At 46.2% G+C, this 13,817-nt stretch overlaps 1 protein-coding gene across 14 annotated transcripts in view; it reads left to right on the plus strand.

The window, feature by feature from the left end:
* The window catches only part of NEDD4L (NEDD4 like E3 ubiquitin protein ligase), a 1,724,212-nt gene that overhangs the window by 362,930 nt on the left and 1,347,465 nt on the right, over positions 1-13,817 (plus strand). The window lies entirely within an intron of this gene.

The raw sequence follows: 13,817 nt of genomic DNA on the forward strand, positions 1-13,817 counted from the left end.
AAAGTTTAGCAACTGGTAGCAGGGGCATTTGTACAATGACTTTGCTGCTGCTATTTTGAAGAATGTTGATGTACTCTTTCCAGAAGTTGTTTATTTCATAGAAAATGTCTCAAATTAAAGCTTTACACTTGTGAACAATACACCCGTGAATTTCTCTTTTTGGTATGGTAATCGCCATTTTCTAGAAAACAATTAAATTGTTTTATCAACATGATTGGGCATAAGTTTAGGGCCACCTCAAACGTACATTTTCCCTCACCTCCGCACCCTCTCCCCTCTTCTTCATGCATTCCTCTCTGTACATGCCTTCAACATATGCTGCTGGAGGTACAACAAAGCAGGCCAGCACTCTCCATTTAGTCTCCATTTTATTCAAGCTTAGTAAACTCCATTTGGGCATGTGGTTTGAAGCCTGCACCAGTGATTCAGCATATACTATTTACTACCAGCATGTACCGTTTTGGCCTCTGTCTCCTTTTTACGGATGTATGACGTTACAACGCATACTTTTACCACGCATACCATTACAACACGGTTTTTACAACGCATACCATTACAAGGCATAGCGCGTTGGGGTGCTGGATAGTGAATAGTTTAATTTACTATTCCAACTCCAGTCCCCGTGGACACTAGGGAAGGTGTTGGATAGTAAATTGAACTTATTCCCTATCCTAGAGCGCCCCCCAGCGCAATGCGTTGTAATGGTTTGCGTTGTAATGACTGCGTTGTAATGGTAGTTCGTGGTAAAAGATTCGTTGTAAAGGTTGTATACCCCTTTTTACAGATAAGCAGCTGTCGCCCACGAAGGGGGCTCAGGAGCTGGCACCATAACAGCTGCTGGGGACCCGTAAAAACGGTTTGGGTACCTATGATGTGGCTGAGGAATTATATGGGGGAGGTGCTCACTCCCACACCAATCCCCCCTCCTCCCCCTCCCCACCCACCCCCCCCCCAAGGAGAGGCGCTAAGAAATACCTGGCTTTCACGTCTGGGAATTGGGGGGCGGTGCGTGCTGCAATTGGAAGGCCTTACCATTTAGGGATAGATTTACAGCCTCTAAATTGTCAATTTGGTATCACCCAAAAATGGTGGGCCTATGCAACTTGTAATACATTCAAAGGTCCTATTTACACATTGTGTTTTGCTGTCAAAATAAACAGCTCAAATTAGATGGGCCTCGAAAACAATATATTATGTCCTGACATAAGTAATGTACATTAATTAGCAAGAGATTAATCGAGTTCAGGTCTTATTTGTAGATGTCAGTCCATTCTTTCCGTTTCAAGGTATTATGCCGGAGCACCTTTAGGAGAATCTTTAAATCTGGTGTGTAACGAACTTTAGGTTATATTCTAACAACAAGTACCCAAAGGAGTAGAAACACAAGATTAAGGGCCAGTGTTTAAGTAGCATTCACTCTCAAACCATTACTCCTTGATACACATATTCACAAAGATTCAAATCGAAACTTACAAGAATAGAATGTCTATATAGATTAGAGTTTGTTGAAATTAATTTTAACCATAGCAAAAAAGCCAAACTTCATAGTGCTTTTAAAATCACTATAAACTATCCACACAAATGGACACATATGCATTCTATATAGACCAGTTCAGCTAGTGTTTTTCTAGCATCCACTCTTTCCCAGAGTGAAATAGACACCAGAATCTGTTGAACAGAAGGAAACAATGTAGCAAGGTTAATGAGTAAACATCAGCCAATATAAAAGTGTACGCGCTTTAGCACTCAAATTCAAATAAAAACAATTTTGAATAAAACATTTCAGATATGTGGATGTCCGACATCCTCATTCCTTTTGAATTGGAGCGATTAACAGTCAATATCTTTTTATATTACCGAATTTTAACTAATGGTAACGTACACCCAACAGAGCAGTTAAGCGTCATTAAGGTTCTCCTTGGCCTAAAGGTTTGCAACATTTTTACAGTTTAAGTTGAGCATCCACACACTGTTGCTTAAGGTTTTGCCCAACATAATAATTTTTTTCTTAACTTCATTTATCATTTTCCAACATATACAATCAATGCCACAGTCACAGTTGTTCCTGTACAATCATGACCTCAACACAAACATTTGGTGCCATAGTGCCATATTCTACACAAAGCATGTAAGAGACGAGACCAAATTGTACAAAGTCTGACCAAGATATACTATAGCCTGCAGATAATCAATGCATCCCAGCAACACAAATATGTCCATCCCTAGAATGTGGGTATACCATCATAATATATACAGGACAGGGGTCAACAGTTCAACCCACACCAGTTGGCACCACACCGTCCCGAGTAAGACTGGGGACGGCAGTCTTCAAGTTTTGCAAATATGTCTTAAACAGATCCCAGATATCTTTCGGTCGGGACTTTGGTGGAAGCAGTGTGGTATAAAGTTCACAATTTATGTTACAATATTTAAGACTAGTGAGCCATGTGGCTGTGGTAGGGAACAATTTACTAACCCACCGGAGAACAATCTCACGTTTAGCCAAGAGTAGCGCCAGCGTGATAAATTTGCAGAGCTTCTTGGGTATGTTGTATACATATCCCAGGAGCGCAATCTCAACTTAATACATTTCAACCAGGGTGGGTGTGTTTCCGTTGGGAGCACACCTCCTAATATATGCAGGATATTCCATATCATAAATAGCATCTCTGTGCCTCCGCTTGACTCCACAGTTGCCTCATTTGAGCTCTAGAAGGCCTATGATTCCATGTCTTGCGGTTGACTGGGGTTGGACGATGCACATATTATGTGGATAAGGCTCTTTAATTATGTCTGAATCTTGGCTAGTTCCGCTGAACATTTGATAGTTGTCCTCATCCCCTTTTTGTTCTCTTTGGTGACGGAGCCGCTGGTGACCCACATGCACATGAGACACATAGGAGAGCATACATGCAAAAAATTAAAGATGAAACTCATGCCGTCTCTTATGCTGAGAATATTCTACTAAATGTACATTTTGTGTACAGGTGGTTGGTTCTATAGTGTATTGAGTGTTATGGTCAATAAGAACAAGTCATGTTTATTCCCTTTCAGCTGTTAGAATGTACGTACCTACAGGCCTAGTTTTAGGGTTGGACACTTACCTCTGAAAGAACTTGGATGTTTAGATTTATTATCAAGGGATGAAGGTATTTCTGGTTTCAGGGAAATCATTAGACATGACATGGGAGGACTGAACATGGAATTGGACAGGTATCTGGATGAATGGCCTAAACCAATGAAGATTTTAAGCACCCTTGTCTTGTTTCAAAGATACTTCAGCTTGGTTTTATATTTGGTTAGTGTTTTTTCTTCATCTACCTTTTTAGGCCAAAGCTTTCCATATAGCGGTTGCGAAAAGACTTCTTGGGGAGATTCTGAAAACTTCCCAGAGAATTTATTCTGCCCATTGCTTATCACCGGCTTTGTGGTTTGTAACTCACTTTTGTTTGCTTTGTTTGCTGACTTGGTTTTAGGCTGTACAGTATGTCTCTGTCCCTCCTGTTGAGCATAGCCTATTTACGATTGACCCTTCTATTCTTGCATTGTTGCTCACTTTCTGTAGACAGACCTAAAAGTTTGTTCTTATATTGTCTCATTTGCTGTTCACTCCAAGGCAGAGGTCCAATATCAGAGGCTGTCTTCCAAGGGAGCTTGATCTTTACTTTTCTTTTGCTGACTTCAAAGTGTGAGGATTTGGGTGATAATCTTGCTGGATACTGTGGGTGCGAAAGGAAGGGTTGTTTTTATAGCACACCACAAAATGTAAATGTCTATAAACGAACTATGCAAATAGCTCGGAGTAAACCAGAATTTGGAAACCACAAATGAAGCACATTTTGTTTGTAATTCTTAACAGTGGAAACAAGTATTTTAATATGATCAAAACCAAGGTTCTTTTCGTGTACTATGATGCTACTGGATGACATTTGAAAGTTACTGAGAATAGTGTAATATTTTGCAGTATAGTCAACGTTGAGTGTTATGTTAAAAAAAAAGAATACAAATGTATGTAAAAAAAAAAAAAGAACCATTAGAGTTGTAAATACACTAACCTAAAAGAATGTGCCCACAAATCTCATTTGTGAAGAATAAATATGCTAATCATGAGGCAGCAAGTTGCAGTACATATCGACCTCTAACAGTCAAAGTTGAAATGAACCTCTAAAATTAATGTTAATGCTTAAAAGGAGTAGCTGCTCACTTTATCAGCAGAAGCTTTTCCTTCGAGGAGCTACGTTATACAGTGCCTTACCTTTTCTAGCATCGATACAGATTTGCACGGTGTATAAAAAACATTGCCATGTAATAGGGCATGCGTAAAATTTAACCACATCAAGACTTAAAGACCATAACTTAGATTTTAACTGAAAGAGGAGTCAATCAACTAAATCATTTGACTTTCTAGGGCACAGATGCATCCCACAACTTTAGGCAGCAGTTCAGTACTGGGGACAAAGTCACCATCTAAATTTAACTTTTAAAGTGCGTTATACTATGACCATATCGACGGGCGAGTAACAACCACTAGAGCACCTTGCGCAAATTCAATATATAATATAAAGGAAGGACAGTAGTTTGGCAGTACAAGTTATCCACTTAGCAAAAAAGTATATTTTATGGTCACACTCGGATGTTGGGGCCTCCTCCTCATCTAGTTGCACCCGACAGTGCTCGACCTGTGCAAAAATTCAGGAACTCATCATGTGCATTTGTGTCACCCTCCCATATGTGTCTAAGGAGACGTTTCTTCCACTGCCTCTGCTGAATTGTCGGGGGCAGATGTTGTAGGTGACTATTTTTTAATTCATTTACTTTTCTCTGGATGTTATAGTGAAAAAACACCCATACCACTGTCTTTTCCCTGGTCTGGGACTCTCTTCCTTCCCCTTCACCTCTTCTGGCCTCTGTCCTCCTGATGTATTTGATTTAAACAGTTTAACCCCAAAGAAATGGAAAAATAAAAGTATAGAGAAATGCAAAGCAACTGTCCCCAGCTAGGTGCTACTGTGAAATGAGTTTCAAAGGGTGTGCTCATTCTAGAATGTAAGATCGACAATGATTTTGAACAATCAGAAGTGTTTGTCTGACCCCCGCTGTACTAAGTGAGACTACTGCGTTACCACTGCAAGCCTGCAAATCACAAAAAATAGGTGTTACTGTTTTTTAAAATATTTTCACAGTAGTAATGCATGGCTTTGAATAGGATGTAGACAGTAGGTTGTAGTTCCAGCAGGGGCTTCTTATTGGCTATAGTAGTTCCGCGATGATATTGTGGTAGAATAGAATGAGACGAAAAAAGCAGAAGTTGGGAAATTATCTTTCAATATAAAGCAAGGCTATACTTTGGAGAAAAAAAACCTTTGCAAATAACTACAAAAACAAAGATCTAAGGGAGCTTTTAGTCAGGAAAACAAACTGGAATAAAACTAACAATTAAAAAAAACTAAAATAACAGTAATTCCCTGAAAAAATTAAAGTTAGAGACATCATAGGATTTGAAATAACACTCTTTTTGCGTTATTACTCAAACTCACAAAACACTGAAGTTCAAGAATTTTAGTTCACTGAGCTAGTTATAACTTGCGCCCCCACAAAGCACTGCACATGACCTAACATATTTCTTCACTAATGGCCTGTTCAATGACATTCTTGATGACATCATCCACAATAGTGCTGTTCAACTTATGATGCAATATGTCTTTGAAATGTGTAAATAAGAACTAAATGGCCCAGAATCATGCAAAGCAAAAATTACATTAACATATTTCCTTCTATAAAATAATTTTCCCTGTGGTTCACTCCATCTGCACACCGTAGCCCTATTAGGTAGTCAAATCTTTAGTATGCTTATCCTTCTTCTTGTATGCAACTTTCTATGTACAGCCCACTACCGCCAGACACCCAAGCCTCATTAGGTACCGGAATTCAAATTAGACACCGCCTTCATTCACCCTGTAGACAACTTACCTACATACTCTCAAACCCACTTAGATGGTGAAGCTCCTATTACTCACAGCCTTTGTCCTGTGGAGAGGTCTTTATGGACCTTATTAACTTGGCACACAAATCCCATGAGGACGCTAACTGTGTTGCAAACACTTACACTCATTTACAGTACCCAAGATATAGATAATTTTCTTTAAATATACCTCACTAAACACCTTTCAGTGTCAGAAGTCTATAGCAAACTGTCACACTCACTGAATGATGTCATTCAACAAGGCAGAAATGATGTGTGAGGTCATGAGCAGTTCATGGTGGTGGCAGAAGTTATAATTAGTGCACTGAAAAATAATGTTTTTTGATTTCACACTTATATATATAATACATATGTATATATCACACAAAAGTGGGTGATAAAACCAAAAATGAGCTATTGTTCAATCCATCCACTAGCAGAACTCAGAAACAATCACAGGAAGGCAGCGAAACTCCTAGAATGATAAATTTCAGTAGAGAGGCTTGGGCACTCAAAACAGTAATGAGGGTACATTGGAATCTAGTGGTGTATTCTATAATAGGTAACCGTGTAGGAGGTAGCCCACAAGTAACATACAAACAAGCAAAGTCCCTGTAAGACCGTTTAGTACATAATCATCTTTAAGACAGGACAAGTTCACAGTGGCTGAGGCACTAAATGGGTTCACCAGATGTAGAACATGTAAAGCCTGCCGCAATGGGAAAAACTGCAAAGACTATCTTGCAGGCGAAACCAGAAAGATAAAACAAACAATTAATTGCAATAATGATTTTGCTGTTTATGTACTGGAGTGCCCTTGTGGCCTACGGCAGCATAAAACTCCCACTTAAACTGAGAAAACTGCAGCACCTCCGGGCTATAACTAACCGTGATTACAACTACCCGGTGGCCCGGCATTTCAGGGAAAAACATAGGAGCAACAACAGTTGCCTATAATTTCATGGAATCAATAGAATTCCGAAACATATTTATTAGGAGACTGAGAGAGGAATCTCAGGATCCTCAAATCCCAATATATCATTAATTTGGATTGTTAAACACTGAAAGGGTTAAATGGAGGCAATGAACTTGCCACACATCGGTTGTTAAACCGTATCTGCCGATAGCATAGCTGCTTTTCCCACTACCTAATTTTTAATTCTATTTTAATTTTAATTTTGTCCTTATTCAGTGTCACTGCACTCTTTCAATGTGGATTATGAGGTTGGGATGATAGCTGGTTAAGTCTCCGATTCCTATTTGGGCATTGTTATGCAGTAATAGCCACATTTGTGGACTCACTCCATGGGAACCATACATTATATTTATTGGTATTCCACTACCAGGACAGTAATCCCACACTTTTTCCCATTTACACTCATCACAGTTAAGGGCATTCACTCACCACAGTCCAATTCGTTCTGTGCACCTCACATAGTACTTCCATACGTCAATTAGAATAGTTAGACTTGCCCAGGGTGATTCTTTCTTCTAGAATAAGACATGACTGATGTGACCCCTAATAATGTAAAGTCCACTAGCACATAAATATGAGATCTTAGGTTGTAGTGGTAAACATTGAAAATCCATTATATTTGGCAAGACAGCCAGCACTGCCATGAGCTATGTTGTGAGATCAGTACAGACTCCATACAGTGAAAGCACCCCCCATCTGTAGAATGAATCAGTGAATGGTATAGTTAAAATTTTATAGACAAAGGAGCACTTGCCACAAATGTTCATCAGATGAATTGTAACAGTAGATCAGTACTGACTCCATACACGAAAAGCAACCCATCTGTAGAATGAATCGGTGCATGGTATAATCAGAATTTAATAGACAAAAGGGCACTTGCCACAAATGTTCATCAGATGAATTGTCACTGTAGGGTGTCTGAAGCAACCAACTACCACACAATTAATTATCACTAAGGGGACCTATGCTTAATAATAGGACGTTGTACGATAATAGCAAAACTCACTTACTGGCGCCATGATCTGTACAATAATAATTTACCTGTTTGCCCCTACTGGAAAAGTCTTTGCAAAACTTTATTGATTTGAAATATGATTCAACTGCCAGCCACGACAATGAATGTCTTTGAAATGTTAAACTTTTATAATTGATAATGGGATCTGCTAATAGGATCTGTATTGATATGTACTAATCTAATTTTCTAGTACATTGGATCAGTGGCCAATGCAATAACCACTTACTGCTTTGCTGACAGTTTGAATGCAAAACTTTATTGATAACAATCAATCAATCAATCAATGACATTTATAAAGCGCACTACATACCCGTAGGGTCTCAAGGCGCTGGGGGTGGGGGGGGGTGCCGCTACTGCTCGAACAGCCAGGTCTTCAGCTTCTTCCTGAAGGAGAGGTGGTCTTGGGTCAGGCGCAGGTCGGTCGGGAGGGAGTTCCAGGTCTTGGCGGCCAGGTAGGAGAAGGACCTTCCTCCTGTAGTCGCTCTTCGGATGCGGGGGACGGCGGCGAGGGCGTGGTTGGCTGATCGGAGGTGGCGTTTGGGAGCGTAGAAGTTGATTCGGCTGTTGAGGTAGCTCGGGCCTTGGTCGTGTAGGGCTTTGTGTGCGTGGGTGAGGAGGCGGAAGGTGATTCTTTTGTTGACGGGCAGCCAGTGATGGTCTCTCAGATGTCCGGAGATGTGGCTGGTTCGTGGGATGTCGAGGATGAGTCTGGCTGAGGCGTTCTGGATCCGCTGGAGTCTCTTCTGGAGCTTGGCGGTGGTACCGGCGTAGAGGGCGTTGCCGTAGTCCAGTCGGCTAGTGACGAGGGCCTGGGTGACGGTCTTCCTGGTCTCGGTGGGGATCCACCAGAAGATCTTCTGTAGCATGCGTAGGATGTTGAATCACGCCGAGGAAACGTTGTTGACTTGCCTGGTCATGGAGAGGGAGGAGTCCAGGATGAAGCCCAGGTTGCGTGCATGGTCTGTTGGTTTGGGTGCGGTGCCCAGGGCGGGAGGCCACCAGGAGTCGTCTCAGGCGGAGGGTGAGGAGCCCAGGATGAGGACCTCCGTCTTGTCCGAGTTCAGTTTCAGGCGGCTGGTCGTCATCCACTCGGCTACCTCTTTCATCCCTTCGTGCAGGTTGGCTCTGGCGGCGGCGGGGTCGCTGGTCAGGGAGAGGATCAGCTGGGTGTCGTCGGCGTAGGAGATTATGTTGAGGTTGTGCTGGCGTGCGATGGCCGCGAGGGGGCTCATGTAGACGTTGAAGAGGGTGGGGCTCGGAGAGGATCCTTGAGGGACGCCGCAGATGACTTCGGTGGCTTCTGACTTGTACGGTGGTAGGCGGACTCTCTGTGTTCTTCCGTCGAGGAAGGAGATGATCCATTCCAGCACCTTGTCCTGGATTCCGACGTTGCTGAGGCGCTGTACTAGGGTGCGGTGGCAGACAGTGTCGAATGCCGCGTAGAGGTCTAGGAGGATGAGGGCCGCTGTTTCTCCGTTGTCCATCAGGGCTCGGATGTCATCGGTGGCGGCGATGAGGGCGGTCTCGGTGCTGTGATTGGCTCGGAAGCCGGACTGTGAGGGGTCGAGGGATCCATTCGACTCGAGGAAGGCGGCCATCTGCTTGTTGACGGTCTTCTCGATGACTTTGGCTGGAAACGGGAGGAGCGAGATGGGGCGGTAATTCTTGAGTTCGGTGGGGTCCGCTGTGGGTTTCTTGAGTAGAGCGCTGAGTTCGGCGTGCTTACAGCTCTCAGGGAAGGTGGCGGTGTCGAAGGATGTGTTGATGATGTCTCGCAGGTGGGGTGCGATGACAGCGTCAGCCTTGTTGAAGAGGTGGTGAGGGCAGGGGTCGGTCGGTGATCCGGAGTGGATGGAGTTCATCGTGCGGATGGTGTCTTCGGTGCTGATCGGGGTCCAGGCGTGGAGGGTGGTGGTGGGGGGTGGTTGTTCGGTCTTGGTGTGCGTTGGTTGGTTGTTGAAGCTGTTGTGTATGTCCGCGATCTTGTTGTGGAAGTATGAAGCGAGGGAGTTGCAGAGGTCTTGCGATGGGGTGATGTCGTTGTTTCCTGCGCTGGGGTTGGATAGCTCTTTCACGATGTTGAAGAGTTCCTTGCAGTTGTGTGCGTTGTTGTCCAGCCGGTCCTTGAATGCAGTTTTCTTGGCGGCGCGGATCAGCTGGTGGTGCTTCCGGGTGGCCAGCTTGAAGGTGGTCCTGTTGTCCGGTGTAGGTTCCCTTCTCCAGACTTTCTCGAGGGCTCGGCAGTTCTTCTTGGAGCTCTTGAGTTCGTCGGTGAACCACGGGGCTTTCTTGCTGCCGGGTCTGCTGGGCGGGGTCCTCAGCGGGGCGAGTTCGTCCGCGCAGTTGCTGATCCACTTCGTGAGGTTGTCGGCGGCCTGGCTGGGGTTCGCTGAGCTGGCAGGAGGGTGCTGGCTCAGGGAGGTGGCGAGCTGGTCTGCTGTGATCTTGTTCCAGCTTCTGCGGGCGGCCTGTTGCTGGTGGTGGTGGGTCGTCGTTCTCTTGAAGGTGAAGTGGACGCAGCTGTGGTCCGTCCATTGAAGCTCTGTGGCGTGGCTGAAGGCGATGTCTGTGCTGGAAGAGAAGACTGCGTCGAGTGTGTGTCCGGCGAGGTGGGTGGGGGTGGACACCAGCTGCTTGAGTCCAAGATTGGCGAGGTTGTCGAGCAGGGTGCTGGTGTTGCGGTCGTTGTTGTTCTCCAGGTGGAAGTTGAGGTCCCCCAGGAGGATGTAGTCGGCGGAGGGGAGGGCATGCGGGCTGACGAAGTCGGCGATGTCCTCGCTGAATTGTGTGCGTGGTCCCGGGGGTCAGTAGATCAGGGTGCCTCTGAGGGTGGTGTTCGGGTCGGTGTGGATCTGGAAATGCAGGTGTTCGGCGGTGGTCAGGGTGTTGTCGGTGCTGGTCGTGAGACGGATGGTGTTCCTGTGGATGATGGCGATGCCTCCTCCCATCTGGTTGGCGTTGCGGTCCCTCCGGACGATCTTGTAGCCCTCTGGGATAGCGATGGCGATGTCGGGAGCTGAAGAGGCGTTCATCCAGGTCTCTGTGAGGAAGGCAACGTCTGGGGCTGTGGCGTCTAGGAGGTTCCAGAGTTCGATGGCGTGTCTGTGGACGGAGCGGGTGTTGAGCAGGATGCACTTGAGGTGGGTGCTGCTGGTGTTCGACTTGGCGGGTGCTGGTGCGAGGCAGGTCCGGATGCAGGTGAATTTGCAGGCGTGGCAGCTGAAAGGTCCGTGGGTGCGTCGTGGTGTGGCTTGGTGGCATTCTGGGAGTCGGCCGGTGTTGAGTGCGATGAGGGTGGCGGCGGAGTACGTCAGGCGGGTAGGTCGGGGTCTTCGTGGGCCAGGGGTCCTGGCGCTGGTCGCGATCCGGTCGCGGACGGGCGCAGACGGGCTTACCTTTGGCGCGCCTTCGGCGCACAATCGGCGCGCCCGCTGCGCGTGACCGCTGCACGTTCGCACGGTCGCCATATAAGGCGAAGTGCGCGGGTGGGCGGAGCGGCTGGGAGGCGGGAGCGGGGAGGGAACAGAAGGAAAAAAGGGGCGGGGTCTGCGATGGTGGAGGGAAGCGGGGAGCGGGGAGGGAAGACGGAGGGCGGCGAGGTAGGCGGGCAAACAGGAAGGAAAACGCTGACACGGCAACAAAATAACAATAACAATACAAATGGAGAATAAGACGCCAACACGGGCACAAAAATAGAAAACAGGCACAAATGGAGGTCAAAACAAGGCCAAAACAACCAACAGCAGAGTCAGCCGGCAGCGAGGCAGGCAGCGAGGCAGAGGGCAAGGCAATGGGGCACACGCAGCAGCTGGTGGCCGTGCGGCGCGGGGGTGTCCCACAAGTGGGTCACACTCACCTACGTCGCACGGTCGCCATATAAGGCCAAGTGCGCGGGTGGGCGGAGCGGCTGGGAGGCGGGAGCGGGGAGGGAACAGAAGGAAAAAAGGGGCGGGGTCTGCGGTGGTGGCCGGAAGCGGGGAGCGGGGAGGGAAGACGGAGGGCGGCGAGGTAGGCGGGCAAACAGGAAGGAAAACGCTGACACGGCAACAAAATAACAATAACAATACAAATGGAGAATAAGACGCCAACACGGGCACAAAAATAGAAAACAGGCACAAATGGAGGTCAAAACAAGGCCAAAACAACCAACAGCAGAGTCAGCCGGCAGCAAGGCAGGCAGCGAGGCAGAGGGCAAGGCAATGGGGCACACGCAGCAGCTGGTGGCCGTGCGGCGCAGGGGTGTCCCACAAGTGGGTCTCACTCACCTGCGTCGCACGGTCGCCATATAAGGCGAAGTGCGCGGGTGGGCGGAGCGGCTGGGAGGCGGGAGCGGGGAGGGAACAGAAGGAAAAAAGGGGCGGGGTCTGCGGTGGTGGCGGGAAGTGGGGAGCCGGGAGGGAAGACGGAGGGCGGCGAGGTAGGCGGGCAAACAGGAAGGAAAACGCTGACACGGCAACAAAATAACAATAACAATACAAATGGAGAATAAGACGCCAACACGGGCACAAAAATAGAAAACCGGCACAAATGGAGGTCAAAATAAGGCCAAAACAACCAACATCAGAGTCAGCCGGCAGCGAGGCAGGCAGCGAGGCAGGCAGCGAGGCAGAGGGCAAGGCAATGGGGCACACGCAGCAGCTGGTGGCCGTGCGGCGCGGTCTACCTTGCGATCTCCAAGGTAATTCTTCTATTACTTTTAGTGTCATCGATTATCTGTAATACTATGATGCAGTGTATTATATTCAAATAGCGGTTATAATTGTGAAAAAGAATATTTTATATTGATTGCGTGTACAGCCAGAATCCGTACAAAACTTTTCTACGTAAAAAACGTTTTTATGTTTATAAACCTTTCAGCCTATTTCTAAAGGAGATTATTGTATGGAAATCACTTTACAAAGGCTCATGCCGAAATGCGTCGTCCTTATCTTGGTGCACAATAAAATATTTTGCCTTCTTCTGGTGTGCCGCATCTTGTTTCCGTGTCAGTTGAGACAACTTACAAGAACTTCTATGAAATTTGAGCGGCTGCTGCTGCCGCTGGCTGGCACCGACGCCGAAGGCTGGGAACTACAAAGTGCAACGTATAGTGAAATTAAATAAATAGATAGATAGATAGATAGATAGATAGATAGATAGATAGATAGAGAGATATATATATAAAAAATTCCCTCTATTTAGAAACAAAGGGTAAAGTATCGTTCCAGTTAGGCCACTATTTCAGTGACTTCATTAATGTTTTGACCACAGAAATTCATCAGTTATAGTTGCCAGAGCGAATTGTAACTTGTGTCCCCACCATGCAATATTTTACAGCTAATTTTATGTTGCTCCCTCCAGGTGGGAGCAAAATGTTCAGTTGCCCTGCCCACATCAGTGCGGTCAGGGAAACTGAACACAAGTCTGCTGCTAGCCAGCTGGAATATTTAAAAATCTCTCACTGGCTTGGAGTACACTTGATGTTTGCTCCTGTTTGGGTAGAGCTTTGAAAATGTTCCTGCCAGACGAGAGCCTACAGATATTTCCCTGCACACCCTAGTGAGGGCAGGGAAAACACGCTGTTCCGGGGGTGGACTCCACGGGAGACAGCAAGTGAGCTATCCAGCCCCATGGTATGGATTCACTTGCACCATTATAGGCTGGCGGGGCTCATGGCTCCATTCTTTTTACTAAATACATTGGGCCCGGGGAAACGGGGACCCCAGGGCCAAAAAAAGCTGTTTAATTATTGTTCTGGGTCTCCAGGGCCTTTTTTGTGGTTTAAATTAGTTTAATCAACATCCGGACCAAAATAATATCACATAAGCATCTCGTGGCCCGTTACCTGTGAGTCGCTATGGAATTAATTATTAACCCCCCAATTC

This window comes from Lissotriton vulgaris, chromosome 3_1, assembly GCF_964263255.1.
Source record: "Lissotriton vulgaris chromosome 3_1, aLisVul1.2, whole genome shotgun sequence".
Lineage (NCBI taxonomy): Eukaryota > Metazoa > Chordata > Amphibia > Caudata > Salamandridae > Lissotriton > Lissotriton vulgaris.